We start from the raw sequence: 15,983 nt of genomic DNA on the forward strand, positions 1-15,983 counted from the left end.
TTGATGATAATTACGTATTGGTGTATTTGGAAAGAAAGGAATGATTAGGTATTCAATTAGATTAGTCGAAGCCCGCAAGAAATTTTAGGGGAGATTAAATCGAGAGGTTTCGCTTGGGATAAAAAATAGATCTTCTTATAATTATATTAACTGGGTAGAGTGGTGTAAATACCCGTTGTATATGTTGTAATTATATGCCTTTTGCCCGTTTGGGTCGACGCCGCTATTGTTTGGCGTTTTACCCGTTTAAGTCGGAGACGTGTTTTAATGAAGTTTAATTAAAAAAATGCTAGGAATATGACAACTAATACTAAATATAGAATATAATGATTACCAATGCTCGGTAAATCATATCTAATTAAATATTATTAGTACGATATAACGATGCATGTATCTTAAATAAAGATAAATTGTCAACGTTGTTCCGAAACTTTGACCAAGCCCTAAGTTGACATCAAAATGTAAACTTTGTTTCTTGGCTGTATTATAATATCCAATCATTCAATTACATATTTTAAGGAAATTATCCAGCTATATTTTATATATAGCATCATCCATCTATATATACTTACATTTCCAGTCGCAAGTTTCTTCATCTACAGGCTTCTTAATAGACTTACACTACCCATATTCTCATAGAGAGCTCATAAATGGAGAACAAAGTGGTAGATTTCTGCGCAATTGTGGTGGTGCTCGGAATAATATCTGCGGCCAGTGGTTTTGCAGCGGAGTTCACAAGGGTTAAGGTAACTAGAAAAATCTGTATGATTTTCGGTACATATTTTTAATATTTGTACATTTTGCAATATTTTATTTCATGAATTTATAACTTACTTTTATTTTCCAAAGAAATTTGAAAAACTAAAATCTTTATTTTTAAATTAGCTGTAATTATATTCTGTATTTTATAAACTAGTTATAATACTTGAAAGGTAATCCATCAGTAAGTGTTTTGTCAGTAATCGGTTGGTAATTTATTAGAAACGAGCAGTTTGGACGACTTTTTAAATGTCGTCTGTAATCCGTCGCTAAAAGTGTATGTCAGTGATCCCTTATTAACTTACGTAGGTAATTAATCTACTGCAAATGAGATTAGTAACGGCCGTATATCTGGCAGCCATTAGTGACAGATTTCCATCAGTAACTCTCTTCATCGACGAAATATATAATACCGTTCAAATAAAACTTGAGACGTTTTTATAAAATATGAGATATACCTCATGGCCATATATGCATGCAGGCAGATGATGTTTCAATTGATGATGATTCATGTGTATATCCAAGTAGTCCAGCTCTAGCTCTTGGAATCATATCAGCCGTATTCGCAATTATTACACAGGTTTACATAAGCATTACATTTGGTGCTTGTAGATGTTGTGGAAATGATCCTCATTCCACCTGAATTTCAAAGCTCCTTTCTGTATTGTCATGGTACTATACTTGATCTTGTTTTTTTTATGTTTATCAACATGATTATCTTAGACCATCCACTATAAGGAGGCCTAAAAATACTAAATACATGTCTGGCCACTTGCCACGTCATAAAAACACTCGTTCTTTAAAAACACCAAAAACTCGCCCAATAAGAAAACCCAAAAAATGTTACGTCATAACCACTTTTTTAATTTTTAACCGATCATTTCCACCACGCATTCTAAAAATTCACCGGGGCCAACAACAAGCTTGTTTTTTTGGTGTTTTTGTGAACTAAAACCATCCCCTAAAAAACATCTATTGTGATGCTCTTTTGCAAATGAATAAAACTGATCTAGTGTTGAATATTCAGGGTAGCTACCGTTATAGCCGTGGTTCTACTGCTGACAGCTGCCGGACTGAATAATAAAGAAGGTGGACAAGTTGACTCATATGGTTATTTCACATGTTATGTTGTTAAGCCTGGGATCTTTGCAGCAGGAGCTGTTTTAGCTCTTCTGAGTGCAGTTTTTGGTATTGCTGCCTATGTTACCGTAGCTCCACCAACTATACAAACCACCACAAACCCCGTGGTCGCGTTCCTGGTGGGTGCAAATGTTGATCCAGAAAAGAGTCCAATGCCTTTCCTTCCTCAGCAATACCCTCCTCAGCAATACTCTCCTCAACAATACCATCCTCAACAAACACCTCAGCAATACCATCCGCAGCAGTATGCTTAGATAGAATGTTAATCGTACAATTTGTTAAATGAATATAACAGATCGATACCACGCAAGATGAAGATCCGAGTACGTAATGCAAATCTGTTCAATCTTGTTTTTCGGTCCGTATTCATAATGCTTGCTTGAAATAAGAGACTAGACTGTGTGAGGCCTCTGGTATGCGGAGAAATATGATGTGAGCAAGTGTGTTGCTATGAGGGTTTTTAAATTTCTATTGGTGTGTTTTGCATTTCTAGCTATTGACATTGTATTATCTCAATTTGTATCTTTGGGTTTCTTGAAGGGAATAAAACACTATTATTGTTTGATGTTTGTTTTAGCGTAAGGGTGAGAGGCACTCCAAGAGAGGGGAGTCCCCTCTCTTACGCACACCTAATTACTTGATGCCACGTCAACTCCCCTCTTAACTCCCCTCACACACTCAATTTGATGGCGCCACTCCCCTCTTAGGTGACTTGTTTTTTTATTAAAAAAAAAAAATATTTTGATTGGTTGAAAAAAGGGTGGCCCACCATCTCTCTCCCCTCCTTCATTCGGTAAGCTCTCACCGATCTTGCTCCCCTATGTGACTCCCCTCGTTGATGGCGGCGGTTTTCCCTCTAGGTGACTTGGGTCACCGAATGGAGTTACTGAGGGTGCCATGTTCACCCTAATATAATAGCTTGATATGATGTGATATCATTAAAAAAAACAAAAGAAGTCGTATGGAATATACTTTTCTATTAGATTTCAAGGACGAAAATACAGACCTACGGTTCCCTCGGCCTTGACCAACTTGGTCAAACTAAAAAAATAAAGAAAAACAGAATAAATTTTATTATGTTACCGTTGGTAATTATGTCACCCCCGTTTCGTGATTAATTACCCATGGATTTACAACAAATACAAAATTTCTAATAAAAAAAACAAAAGAATTTCTATATTTTTTTTTTTAACGGCCAACAAACTCAATCCCGAGTACTCTCGGGGCACCCACTGGACAAACGGAGTACTCCGAGAGTAACCCGAGTCCACCACCAATTCCGGGGAAAACCCGGTAACCCACCCGCCCGTAGGCACGACGGTGAAATTACCGGTAAAACCCGTTTGGCTCAAGGATCCAACCCAGGTTTCTCTGGGTCTCCTATCATTGCCCACCAATGCCTCACTCTGCACCAAGTGGGAGTCGAACTTGCATCTCTCAAGTGGTTGATTAGCGTATAGCACGGATACTTAAGATTAAGTTTTCGGATAAGGTTCCGACCCTGACTTTTAGGTAGTTGTCAGTGAATTAGTATTTGCGACGAGCATTACTTCCCTGATACGTTAGAGGTCTTGAAGAAAAATATCGACAAGATTCGTGCTAGGCTTTATAGACTTTGTTACTTGAAAATTTATAAAACCATGCAATGCTTTCTTTAACCTTTTTTTTTTGAAAGGATGACTTCAATAACAAGCAGCCGAACCCGAAGACCGAGCCGGAAAAACCAAAAACATCCACTACATAATTACAAAATTACACCAATCACTCCACAAAATGGACCGATGTTTCGACCTATGTTTATACCAAAAAAATCCCACCGATTTGATCTCGCTGAAGACGTCATCAATGTTGACCCGAGAGTTCGAAAAAACCGAATTGTTCCTGGATCTCCACAGACACCAGCAGGCCACAATGATAATACCCTGAACTACCGGTCTAATCTTCGGATCTAACCTACTAGTCTTGTGAATCTCCAAGAGATCTTTAAACGAGAATGCGAAAATATAAGGGATCCGAAGCCACCTACTAACCTTATGCCCAGAGCCGGCCCTGAAGGAGGGCGGGGAGGACAACCGAACAGGGCCCGTGATTTCGTAGGGCACGTAATTTAAAAAAAATCGATATTATATATGTAAAAAAAATTAATAGGGTATAACCAAAAAAATATTAACATAGGCCCACTTAAAAAAATCATATTGTTTAAACTATTTAGCCCATTAGGTTATTAAGCCCAATACCCAATTTTTTTCTAAAAACTAATAAAAGAACAATTCTGGACGGCAACTCTTTCATCCGGGACTGGGTAATGAAACGCCGCACAGGAACAGGCTTTTTTTTAAGGGTACGTTTTTTTGAGCTCGAACAGGGCCCATGAAATCTTAGGGTCGGCCCTGCTTATGCCATACCACAGCCGAAAACCCACAGGAAAGGAAGATGTGATCAGCAGTTTTATCCTCCAAACCGCAGAAAGCGCAGACCCCGGAACCGACATCTATACCCCTCTTGCGAAGAGCATCCGCAGTAGGAATACGCTTCATCTCCGATCTCCAAACAAAAAGATTGCACTTAAACGGCACCCAGTTGCACCAATCAAACACGAAGCGATCAGGAGCTGAATTTCCTTTGTGCAGAAAAGACTTTACCGATCTAACCGAGAAGGTACCCGAAGAATCACCCAACCATCTCCACTTATCCCGGATAGAATTGAGAGAAACCGAGTTCAGTTTGCCGAAAAGCGAAGCTAGCTCCCCTCTCTCCGCATCCGAGTCAGGCTCATGTTTCCAAAGCCAAAAACCTCCATCCTCCAGCCAATCTTTAACAGAACATAACTTGACGACTTCTAAACGAAACAAAGCGGGAAAGGAATCTTTCAAAGGAACCTCCTCTAACCAAGGGTCGAACCAAAACAAGATGCAGCTTCCCGAACCAACCTCTCCTCTGGAAAAACTCCGGATAGGCTTACCCTCGACAATCGGTTTATTAAGGCAATTGCAAATATTTAACCAAGCTCCCCTGATTGATTTATTACCCGGAAGAAAAGACCAACTAGAGCTGCCCGCGTGGATAGCTTTGATAACTTTAACCCATAAATTGTTAATCTCACTCTTGTATCTCCAGCCCCATTTGCTAAGGAGAGCAATATTAAAATCCGATAATTTACACAAACCCAACCCCCCCTCTTTCTTGGGGGATGCCACCCTATCCCAAGCAACCCAATGGATCTTCCGAACTTAAGACGATCCACCCCAAAGAAATTTTTTTAATCATGCACTCCAGATCTTTAATTACCTTGATAGGCGCCTTGTAAAGAGAGAAGAAATAAGTTGGGAGACTTTGCAAAACGGATCGGATTAAAATCACCCTCCCTCCTAAAGAAAGATGCGAAGTCTTCCAAAGGGACAATCTACTTTCGAAAATATCGTAAACTAGTCTCCAACTATTGATGCGATTCATATTAGCACCAACCGACAAACCTAAATATTTAAATGGAACAGAGTCCGTCTTGCAACCAATCCAACTAGCCATTTCCTCTACCTCCGAATCCGACACGCCAAAGCCAAAGATACTAGACTTGCCAAGGTTAATCTTCAAACCCGAACAAGCGTGAAAGCATCTCAAGATTCTAATAACATTAACAATAATATCTTTATCCCATTCCTCCATAATCATGGCATCATCGGCAAAAAATAAATGAGAAATTTGAGGGCCTGCATCAGGGAGAGTAATACCTTTGAAAACGTCCACCTCACACGCTTTGTTGAACATACAAGAGAGGGCCTCCATCACCACCACAAACAGAAATGGGGATAGTGGGTCCCCTTGCCTCGTACCTTTGCTACAACCAAACTCGAACGTAGGAGAACCATTAACTAGAACTGAGGCTCTAGCCGACGACAGGATACCAGAAATCCAGCTTCACCACTTGGAATGAAACCCTATCTGCCGGAGAATATCTAAAACGAAACTCCAGTTGATGTTATCGTAGGCTTTTTCGAAGTCGATTTTAAGAAAGAAAACTCGTTTCTTCTTATATTTGATCCAAGACATCAGCTCGCTAGTAATTAGAGGGCCATCAAGAATATATCTCCCACTGATGAAAGCGGATTGAGAATCCGAAATCACCAACTTAAGACACCTTTTCATCCTGTTGGCCAGAATTTTGGAGACCACTTTATTGATAGCACCGACCAAACTAAGCGGTCGATAATCATTTAAAACCAACAGGTCTCTAACCTTCGGAATCAAGGCAATAAAAGCCGACCCACACCCCAAACTCAGCTTACCGGATCCAAAAAAATAGGCCAAAATATTGCAAAAATCTTCCTCAAAAAGACACCAAAAATGTTTAAAAAACCTGAAGTTGAAGCCGTCTGGGCCGGGAGCCCTGTCGTCTCCACATTCAAACACAGCTAACTTGATCTCCTCCTTAGAAAATTGAGCTTCCAAGTTATCGGCCACCGAAGACGGTAACCGAGCGATGTTTGGGCAAACCAGACGAGGACGAATGGGAAAGTCATCAACAAACTTGTTTCTGAAAAAACTGAAGACCTCCTTTTTGATAAGAGAGGGCTTAGAGATCCAAACGCTGTTAACTTCAAGACCGTGGATCGTATTGCAAGCTTTTCTACAATTTATCATAGAATGAAAAAAAAAACTCGAATTTTCATCACCTTCCTTGGCCCATTTGATGCGGGATCTTTGTCTAAGATCCGAAACTTTAGCTTCTTCCGCCTCGCGAATGATTTTTTTATTTTCTAAAAGAATCCACTCCTCCTCAGAAAGGTCTCTCATCTGAAGGATGGATTCGAAAGCATCTAACTCACCTTTAGCTGCTAAAACAATCTCTCCCTCCTTTCGAATCATTTCATCCCTCCACTCCCTCAATCTATCCCAAATAAAACCCAACTTCCTAATGAAAAGCACATCAGGATGAACATCCGAAAAACTAAACTCATCAATCGCCTTCTTGACGACCTCATCGAATCCCTGTTTCCCTAGCCAGGAGTTGAAGAAACGGAACGGACGGGGGCCAAAGTTCATAGACTTACATACCAACATAATCGGATTATGATCAGACCAAAGACTCGGTAACACACGACAACAAGCGTCCGGCCAAGCATTAAAAAAAATCCAAGTTGACTAGAAATCTGTCTAGCTTGCTTAATTTCTTGCCATTGTCGGAGTTGTAAGTAAACCGTCTACCTTTCAAGCTATATTCAATCAACCCCGAATCGAAAATGAAGGAGTTAAAGTTATTAGCACAGGCTTGTTTGAACGCACATTAGTTTGGATGAGTTGAGCGTTGAAACCACATTAGTTGTTCGATATGTATAGTATCATCTAGACTTCCATATAAGAATGCATTATTGATATCCATCTGCCAAAAATTCCCACAAACTAAATGAACATAAATCATGGTAAACTAGCAAACTAGACTAAACGCGCTTTAAAATAATCATTGTTCCATTGGAATTCTTTCTAACTTTATACACCACTTGCATGTGACTCGTTTTATCCCTTCTGGTAATGGTACTAGCTCCAAAGTATGATTTGCTTCAAGCGCCAACATCTCATCTTTTATTGCTTCTTCCCACTTGACTTTTTAATATGCCTCATCAAAGCTTTCTTGTTTAACGAGTTGTTTCTCCCAATTGGACCTTTTAGGTGTTGTCGGTGCTTGATTGACTGGTTCCTCCACGTTATGTATAGCTTCTAGGCCCAAACTTGTTCCTTCCTCGTCAATAAAAACATCACCGTCGAAACTTAAATTTAACTCATCTTTCAACAGTACTTCTGTAACTTGTAATGTTTTTTTATTCGCCAACCACCATGTTGACTTCTCATCGGAAACAACGTTTTTGGAAATATATTTGGATCTCAACATTGCCATCCTTTTCATTGCAAATCATAACCCATCAATTTGCAACGAACTGTTTTCTTCCCCAATTTATGACGGGGATACTTTTAAAACTAGCCTTAGCACCAAAAAGTCTCTCGTGTGGTGTTTTATTCTCGAGTCGTTTTTGTGGTCGCATACGCACATGTCTTCATTGATTCAGCCCAAAACCTACCCGACATATTTTTATCGTGTAACATGCTTCTTGCCACTTCTGCTAAATGCCAATTTTTTTCTTTTGGAAATGCCATTTTGTGGAGTATAAGGGCATCTTAGTTCTCTTTTGATTCCACATGACTTTAAGAAGTTGGACAATTCATAAGACGTACGCTCACTACCATTGTCTAACCTTAGTGTCTTGATAGTTTTACTCGTTATCCATTCAACCTCATCTTTAAACTCTTTGAACCTTTAAATGCTTATTATTCCAATTCTCCATCGAGTGAGCATTTATCTTGTACTATCTCGGTTGAATCCAAATAATACTTCAAGCAAATTGACATCTCTATTGTCGGATGAGTTAGTCGAGTTTTCCTTATCCATAAGACCTTGCCACTAATAGAAAAAGTAGATTCTGAAGCTACTGTGGAGGCTTGGACGTTTAATAAATCTCGGGTCCTGGTGGCTAGGATTGGAAATTGAGCTTCCTTACCTTTCCACCAAGTCAACAAATGAAAATTCTTAAATTCTTGTGGAGTCAAATTCGATAAAAGGTTCGACCCACCATACCTCCTAAGTTCGCTACTCGTAGTGTTACTACATTGACGTTTAGTAGACTCATCCCATAAATGGCTATATAAAGCAAAATCCGAATTATTTGAACTTTGGTAAAAGCCACATTTCTCAATGACTCGTGAATGTTTGACGTTGTACCATATTTTGTTAAATAAACCTCAAACATAGATCTTGAGGAGTGTTTAAATCCAACTCGTAACATTTTTTTTCAATTAAAGAATCAACCTCTTTTATATTTAAGCAAGGCTTTTTAGGCGGCGGAGCAAGTGAAAACCGTAGGAAGTTTTGTAAAAATATTGTTAAGCTTATCCTTCATTGGGTCTACCGTACCCAACAATGGTCTACCTCTAACCTTCAACTCGCATGATTTTAAACTCATTAAATATATTTTTGGGCAATGTTAAAGAACTTGTCGGATAGTTAACTCCGGATAAAGTGGTTGTTGCAGTTTTGAAAACTTATAGCATTTGGATTACAACTTCAATAGTAGCCCAACCCGAGACGGATGGTAAGCCGAAACCTTTCCACGACTCGAAAAAATATCATGAAAGTCTATTAAACTATCTATTTTTTTTTTTTTTTTTTTGTAAAATAGCCTTTTCAAACATATTTTAAAACCATCTTTTTGTGTTTAAATTTCGAACATATATTTTAAAGCCTTTTCCAGTTCGGACCTAAGTACATGGAATTCTCTGTTTTACAAAACTTGGTATATCTTGCATTGTTGCTAAAAATGTCGTGTAACATTATTTTAAAACCATCTTTTTGTGTTTAAATTTCGTTTTAAACCGTCTTGAACGACAAAATTTATGATATAGCAATGCATTGGCTATGGAAAAAAAACACCATCACAAATAGGGTGATATTTTAATTTTAAATGGGTTATCACAACCGTATTGTTTGAGGCATTATCAAAATATAGTGGAATTTTTTTTTTTTTTTTTGCAATTTATAAGTTTGAATAACTTTATCAATAACCTCAAATATATTTTCACCCGATGTGAGGATAACTGAACAATTCAAACACAATTGTATGTTTCATCATTTTCCACGACGCCGGTTCAACCCAATGGGTGGTGACACAAAATAAGAAATTGGTTCATTTTTAGCTTGTTTCCATTTTTTTAAACAATCTATGCTAAGAGTAGATCGACATACATGGGTGTAGCGCGATTGGAGAGTTCTTTGAATAAGCCGGGTCAAGAAATGGTTGAATGGCAAGCTTTCTTGGATCACAAACATTGTCATTTTCTCCCAAACCACCTCAACATTGTAATCCCACATATTTCCTTCACTTATCATCGAAGGTTGACCAATTTCCGGTTCTTGTTTCAACGCCTTGCAATATGGCTTTTGGATGAGGTTACTCAAAGTGAGTTTGCGTCTTTTGCGTAAAGTTTAGAACAATACTTGCAACGAGCCTTTTGCGGACCCATCATCATCTCACACAAATCAAAGTGTTGCCAAATTAATATATTGGTTTCAGTTAGTATGAATAACCCGAACCACCTCATTGCTTGAAGAAGCACCAACATTAACTAAAGATTAACCACTAGCAGTTGCCATTTGAGAGGGTTTTCTCAAACATGAAGAAATTAGTGAGCGTTTTTTGAGAATTTAGAGAGTAAGGAGTGTTTTAGAGTGAGGTACTTGAACCAACACAACCACAAACTATTTATAGGTGTATGTTATGGCAAAATGGTAAAAGAGGGGGCGGGGTTGCAAAAAAAAGGGTCAAAAACTCATCCCAACTGTAATATTACCGTTATGCAACGGTCAGCACAAAAAATGTTTTTTTTTAAATGGGCTACACAAACTGGTAAACAAACCGGATGTCAGAGTTGGGTTCAATTCAGTTTTTATATAAACTGGTTAAAAAAATAGGTCCGGTTTTTTTCCAACTAGTTTTTCACCCACCTCTATTTCCAAATACCCCTTCTCTTAGAACACCTAATTACAATTATATATCATTCAGTTTACATAACTACACCATTGAATACACACCAAAGGCCATATGTAATGACCATTATAGAAGTGTGAAAAGGATTGACAATGTCGTTAACACCGCTCTCTTAGACATTATAGGGGTATGAAAAGGGAAGGACATTTCTAGAGAATGCCCAAAAAGAAGAAAAATTATGCAAAGTAATGAATAAATGGGCATTAACTGTTACACATTTTTTGAACATGCATTATGATGGTGATGTAATGAAAAATACCGTTAATAAGCATTAACCATTACCCATAGTCTAAGAGTTTAACTAGCGAATATGACAACTAATAAATATAAAATGCACTAATTACTAATGCTCGAGAAGTTAGTTCTAATTAAATATTATTTAACTAGTCTAAGATCCCGCGAGTTTCGCGGGTGGCTTAACACAAATATATAATATCTACTGGCATTGAAGCCCATGTAGATCATCATTTTTGTTCTAGGCCTTTCCAAACTTAGGCTTCACGTCTAAGGGTCACCAGATAGATACCTTCTGGACCAAAGATTAAAGCACCAAACAAAACTTTAGAATGACTGCAAAATCATTAGCCATGGCTGAATGTAGCATCTAATTGCTTCACACAGGTTTGCCTTCGAAGCATTCCAATCTCGCAAGCATAAACTCTTGTAGCAAACCAAAGAGAACAAAGTGACTCGTTAATGGAGCTAGGTTCTAGGGAACATTTACCACCATAGAAGTCTTGGAATCACCACCTAAGCAAGGCTAATCAGTTTCAAAACCATGTCATTTTTTGAAGAAAGAAATCTACAACCATGTCATTTTTTTTTCTTTTTGCGCTGCTACGTATGTTTAAGTTCATCTCGCTTTGCAAGAACATACAAACTATTCATATCGGCTTCTTCCTTTACTTCTTCTGCAACTCTCTTTCAATCTCAACTCATGATCAGATCCAATGCTCCAATGCTGAAGCCAAAGCTTTTTGTAATCACCGAACAATTAAGAATAATCAACAAAATCAATTCCCCATATTTTACTTCAAATGAAATATTACAGTCAAAACAAATCATGCTAAGTTAGGTGACCAATAAAGTTAAATAGTGGTATCAATCATGAGGATTTGTGGAAGTTTGATTCGGCTCATTCTTGGCGGTATAGGCACTTGCAAACTCCAAAAAAATTGTTTACAAATCGGTTAAATTGAACCAAACTCTCAGAAGTATATAACTTCTAAATTGTTACAAATACAACATTATTCATTTCCCGGTAATCAATATACATATGCATCTAGTCATCCTTCTTATTGACAAATGATATTAGTGCTTCCTACGGAGATGTTGTAATTAAGAATAATCAACAAAATCAATTCCCCATATTTTACTTCAAATGAAATATTACAGTCAAAACAAATCATGCTAAGTTAGGTGACCAATAAAGTTAAATAGTGGTATCAATCATGAGGATTTGTGGAAGTTTGATTCGGCTCATTCTTGGCGGTATAGGCACTTGCAAACTCCAAAAAAATTGTTTACAAATCGGTTAAATTGAACTAAACTCTCAGAAGTATATAACTTCTAAATTGTTACAAATACAACATTATTCATTTCCCGGTAATCAATATACATATGCATCTAGTCATCCTTCTTATTGACAAATGATATTACTGCTTCCTACGGAGATGTTGTATGGAATCTTTTTCCAACAATTCATCCAATTGCTTCTTCAGCTTGAGTATATCTATCGGTGCTAAGCAATAGGGTGCTTTAACAATCGGTGTTGTTCCTGGTATTGAGTAATTTCTGAGTTCCTCCTCAAAATCGGTGATAGTCCAGGTAGATTCTTTGGGAAAACGTTAGGATATCCCGATACTACCGGAATCTCTTGCAGTTCCTTTCCTTTGTGTAAATGATCACAGAGATCATATACACTATTCCTCGTTTTTTAACATAACTTGCAGCTTTCCTTGCAGAGATGAACTTTGTCGGCTTGGCTATATTGTCTCCTTGGATTGTGATCATTTTTCCTATTTACTTACGAATCTTAACTGAATTCCGATCACTTGAGATTTGAGCATGTTTGGATGCTAACCATTCCATTTCTAACACTACATTGAATCCAACGAGGTTCATATGAAGTAAAATAGCACTAAGTTGTATCTTAGCAATTTTATCTTTTCTTCCCGAAGCACTCCACGAAAATTGGTGGAGTTCCAGACTCGTCTCAGAAATCATTGTTGCCTCTTATATTGTGAGAACAATGCTTTTGCATTCCTCCTGGGATCTTCGGTTGTTTTTGCCTTGTCTTCAGGTGTTGTGTCAGTTTTGGACTGTCTTGCCGAATACGATTTGTTTCCCTAATGGAAACATATACGGCTCTTCTTTTTTCACGTTCTTCTTACTTGTGTCCAGGTATCAACTCATTGGTCAAAGTATTTGCTAACTAGTACATTTTGCTAATGGTTTGTGGTCTGGCCACCTTTACCAGATTATGGATATGACTGAATAGTCCCAAATAAAATGAGAAATTAGTACATATTTTGGCGAAGCCAGAACTAGTACCATTTTCGCGTATCTGAAGAATTTTGTCGTATACTTACGACAATTTCCACCAATTATTTGGTGATTTTGTTGCCATTTGTTCCTTTTATGAAGCAGACAGAATTTCCTTGCTGTCAGTGTAACACCCCGTGTTTCCGAATGTCAAAGTCAAAGTCAAGTTTGACTTCTTTGACTGACCCTAGTTTATTTTGTGTTTTAATTGTATTATGTGGAGTAAGTGTTGTTAATTAAAAGAATCGAAGTAATCGAATGTGTAATCGACGCGAAACGCTTAACGACCTTGAATAGTAGGAAGTAACAATGCGATAAAGTTAATCAATCAATAATCAAGCTAATCAAATCATCAATCGAACTCGAGACTAGAATTATACGACTCTGGTATTATTATACGTGTGTGTGCCTTATGTGTTACCTGTGCGTGTTACTTTATGTTATGTGTGGTGATCAATCGAATCGAAACTCGAAACTCAATCGAACTCAATGGAAATCGAATTATGATGGATGGTAGCGAAAGGATAGTGTGGAATATAGATGCTTGTATGTAGATATAGTAGTTGGGACTAAAAGTAATTTGAATAGGAAACTCTATCATATTCGTATCATCTTCAATCGAAATTGAAATATCAGAAATCGTCGTACCAAACACTCGAAACAGGCTGTTGATCGATCAGGCTCCCAGCCGATCGAACAGCCCAGCCGATCGGACGGACTCTCCGATCGAGCAGGTTGTCCGATCGGGATGCATGGCCGATCGGCCAGCTCTTTCCCCTTTTGGAAGCCTATAAATAGCCCTGTCATTGTCATTCTTTCCACTTCTGGAAACTCTCTGACCGACCAGCTTGTGTTCTTCTCTATTTCTCAGATTTCTCTCAGTCCCGGTAAGATTTCATCCTAAATCTTGTACGTTTTTGATCTATGCACACTTCTACACCTTTCTGTCTTTCAAATCTTGATTTCTAACCGTGAAATCATCAAGATCTAAGTATTCTAGGATGATGTCATCATGATGTTCTTCAAGAATTTCATGTTTTGGCCTCAATCCACCAAGAATCACTTGGATCTAACCGATTTCCACATAAACAAACAAAGATCTATCCTAGATCTAAACATTTACACGATGTAAAGGATTGAAAGATGGATTTTCCAACTTTCTTTCAACTCTTTTACACTCAATGCCTTCAAACCGGTAGAAACGGAGCTTGAGCCAACTCACTAATCATTCTAATGGTTGAGTGGTTCAAGATTCGGATTCTATCTACGAGGTTCACCGATTTCGGGTTAAACGTTAAACTACCGTTCCGAACCATTCATCGGCCGGACTTGGATGATTCCTGTCCGAGCAGGAGAAACAAGTAAGAGCGAAGGTTCCATGGTTCAACTCGTTGTCAAAATACTTCGATATAACGTCAAACAATCAGAACAGCCAGTGTTAGGCGAACAGGCCGACCAGGTCAGGATGCTGACCGATCGAACAGGTTGTTCGAACAAACAGCCCAACCGATCGCACATGTCAGTCGATCGACCAGGCCAGCCGATCGGCTAGCACATGGTCCTACACTTTGACAGTTTCATGAAGTATGGTATTGAACAAAGTGACGTTCGATCGAACGAGCTGTTTGATAACATTACTTTTCGAATCATGAGATATTATGCTTCAACACTTAATCAATTTTCAATTCGTTCAACGTATTGGAGTGCCACCCGATCGAACATGCTGTCCGATCAAGTGACATCCTGCTGAGGACCATTTCTGAAGTACCTAACCGATCGGTTAAGCCGGCCGATCGAACAGGTCATTCGATCGATCGACCTGAAAGGTAAGGACACTTCAGTGTTCTCAAATACTACAACGAAAACCTAAAAAGGACAAGCCATCATACACAAACACATCCTACTCTAAAGGAAGAAACAATCCACTCGAACAGCCCAGCCGATCGAGCCTATCGGCCGATCAAACAGGATGTCCGAACGGACTGTCCAACCGAACGCACAACCCGTTCGATCGACCAGGCTGTTCGACCCACTAACACTTGTTTCCAGTTTACGCATTACTCATCGTTATGCTATCGAACTACTCAGGCTATGTGACAACCCTCACCAAACCAGGTATCCGTACGACTTAATTAATATTTAATTACTGCATAATTACTGTGCTTGCTTACAATTATGGATAAACTGCTACTTTAATACCGATACATGCACATACTTGCATCATACGTTAATTGTTGTCACTCTATTATTTACATACAGTACTTAGTGACAAACATGATGCACAAAAGCACAGTAGCACAATGAACGGATAATCCAGTAAACGTGCTGACATAGCCAGCACCAGGCAGACACTGCCTCTAAGGCCTGTATGAGCCAGAGATAGTTTACTACACCAGCAGAGAGTGTAAGGAAATGAGGGTTGTAGAACTGCGTCACTAGGTGATAGATATAGTGACCGGATGTGCCTAAAACGTACTTTAAGTACAAAATCATGCACTTTATCACAAAAATTCAGCTTTTAATATAACTAGTAAAGTGCAAAAACGCGGAAAAATAATACTAGACACTTTCCAAAGTGTCGGGAACTCGTTGTGTCACTAAAAATAATAATAAAGACACTTTAAAGCTTTAATAAGCACTTTAACGGATCAGTATCCAACCGAACAACCGGACTTAACCCGAACAAAGTGGTTAATAAGTAAATAATAGTGTAAAACTTATAAATCTAGTTTTATTATGATTATTTATTGTTGTTGATTGCTAGTATGGGAATGGATCGTCATCAAACCACGCTAGATTATGTTCACGAAAAAACTAGCCTTATGTTAAGTCGTAAAGTTATTAGATGACGAACCCTTTCGAACATAAACATGAACTTGTGTAAAAACAATTTTTCTTATGGAATAGTGTTCTAAACTAGTGGATCTAAAGATCTACAAGTGGTATTTT

General features: G+C 38.3%; 1 pseudogene; it reads left to right on the forward strand.

Annotated features, from left to right (window-relative positions):
• Nucleotides 1–629: 629 nt before the first annotated feature.
• LOC110905348 lies at nt 630–2,464 on the forward strand (annotated as a pseudogene).
• Nucleotides 2,465–15,983: the final 13,519 nt, after the last annotated feature.

This window comes from Helianthus annuus, chromosome 2, assembly GCF_002127325.2.
Source record: "Helianthus annuus cultivar XRQ/B chromosome 2, HanXRQr2.0-SUNRISE, whole genome shotgun sequence".
Taxonomy (NCBI): Eukaryota; Viridiplantae; Streptophyta; class Magnoliopsida; order Asterales; family Asteraceae; genus Helianthus; species Helianthus annuus.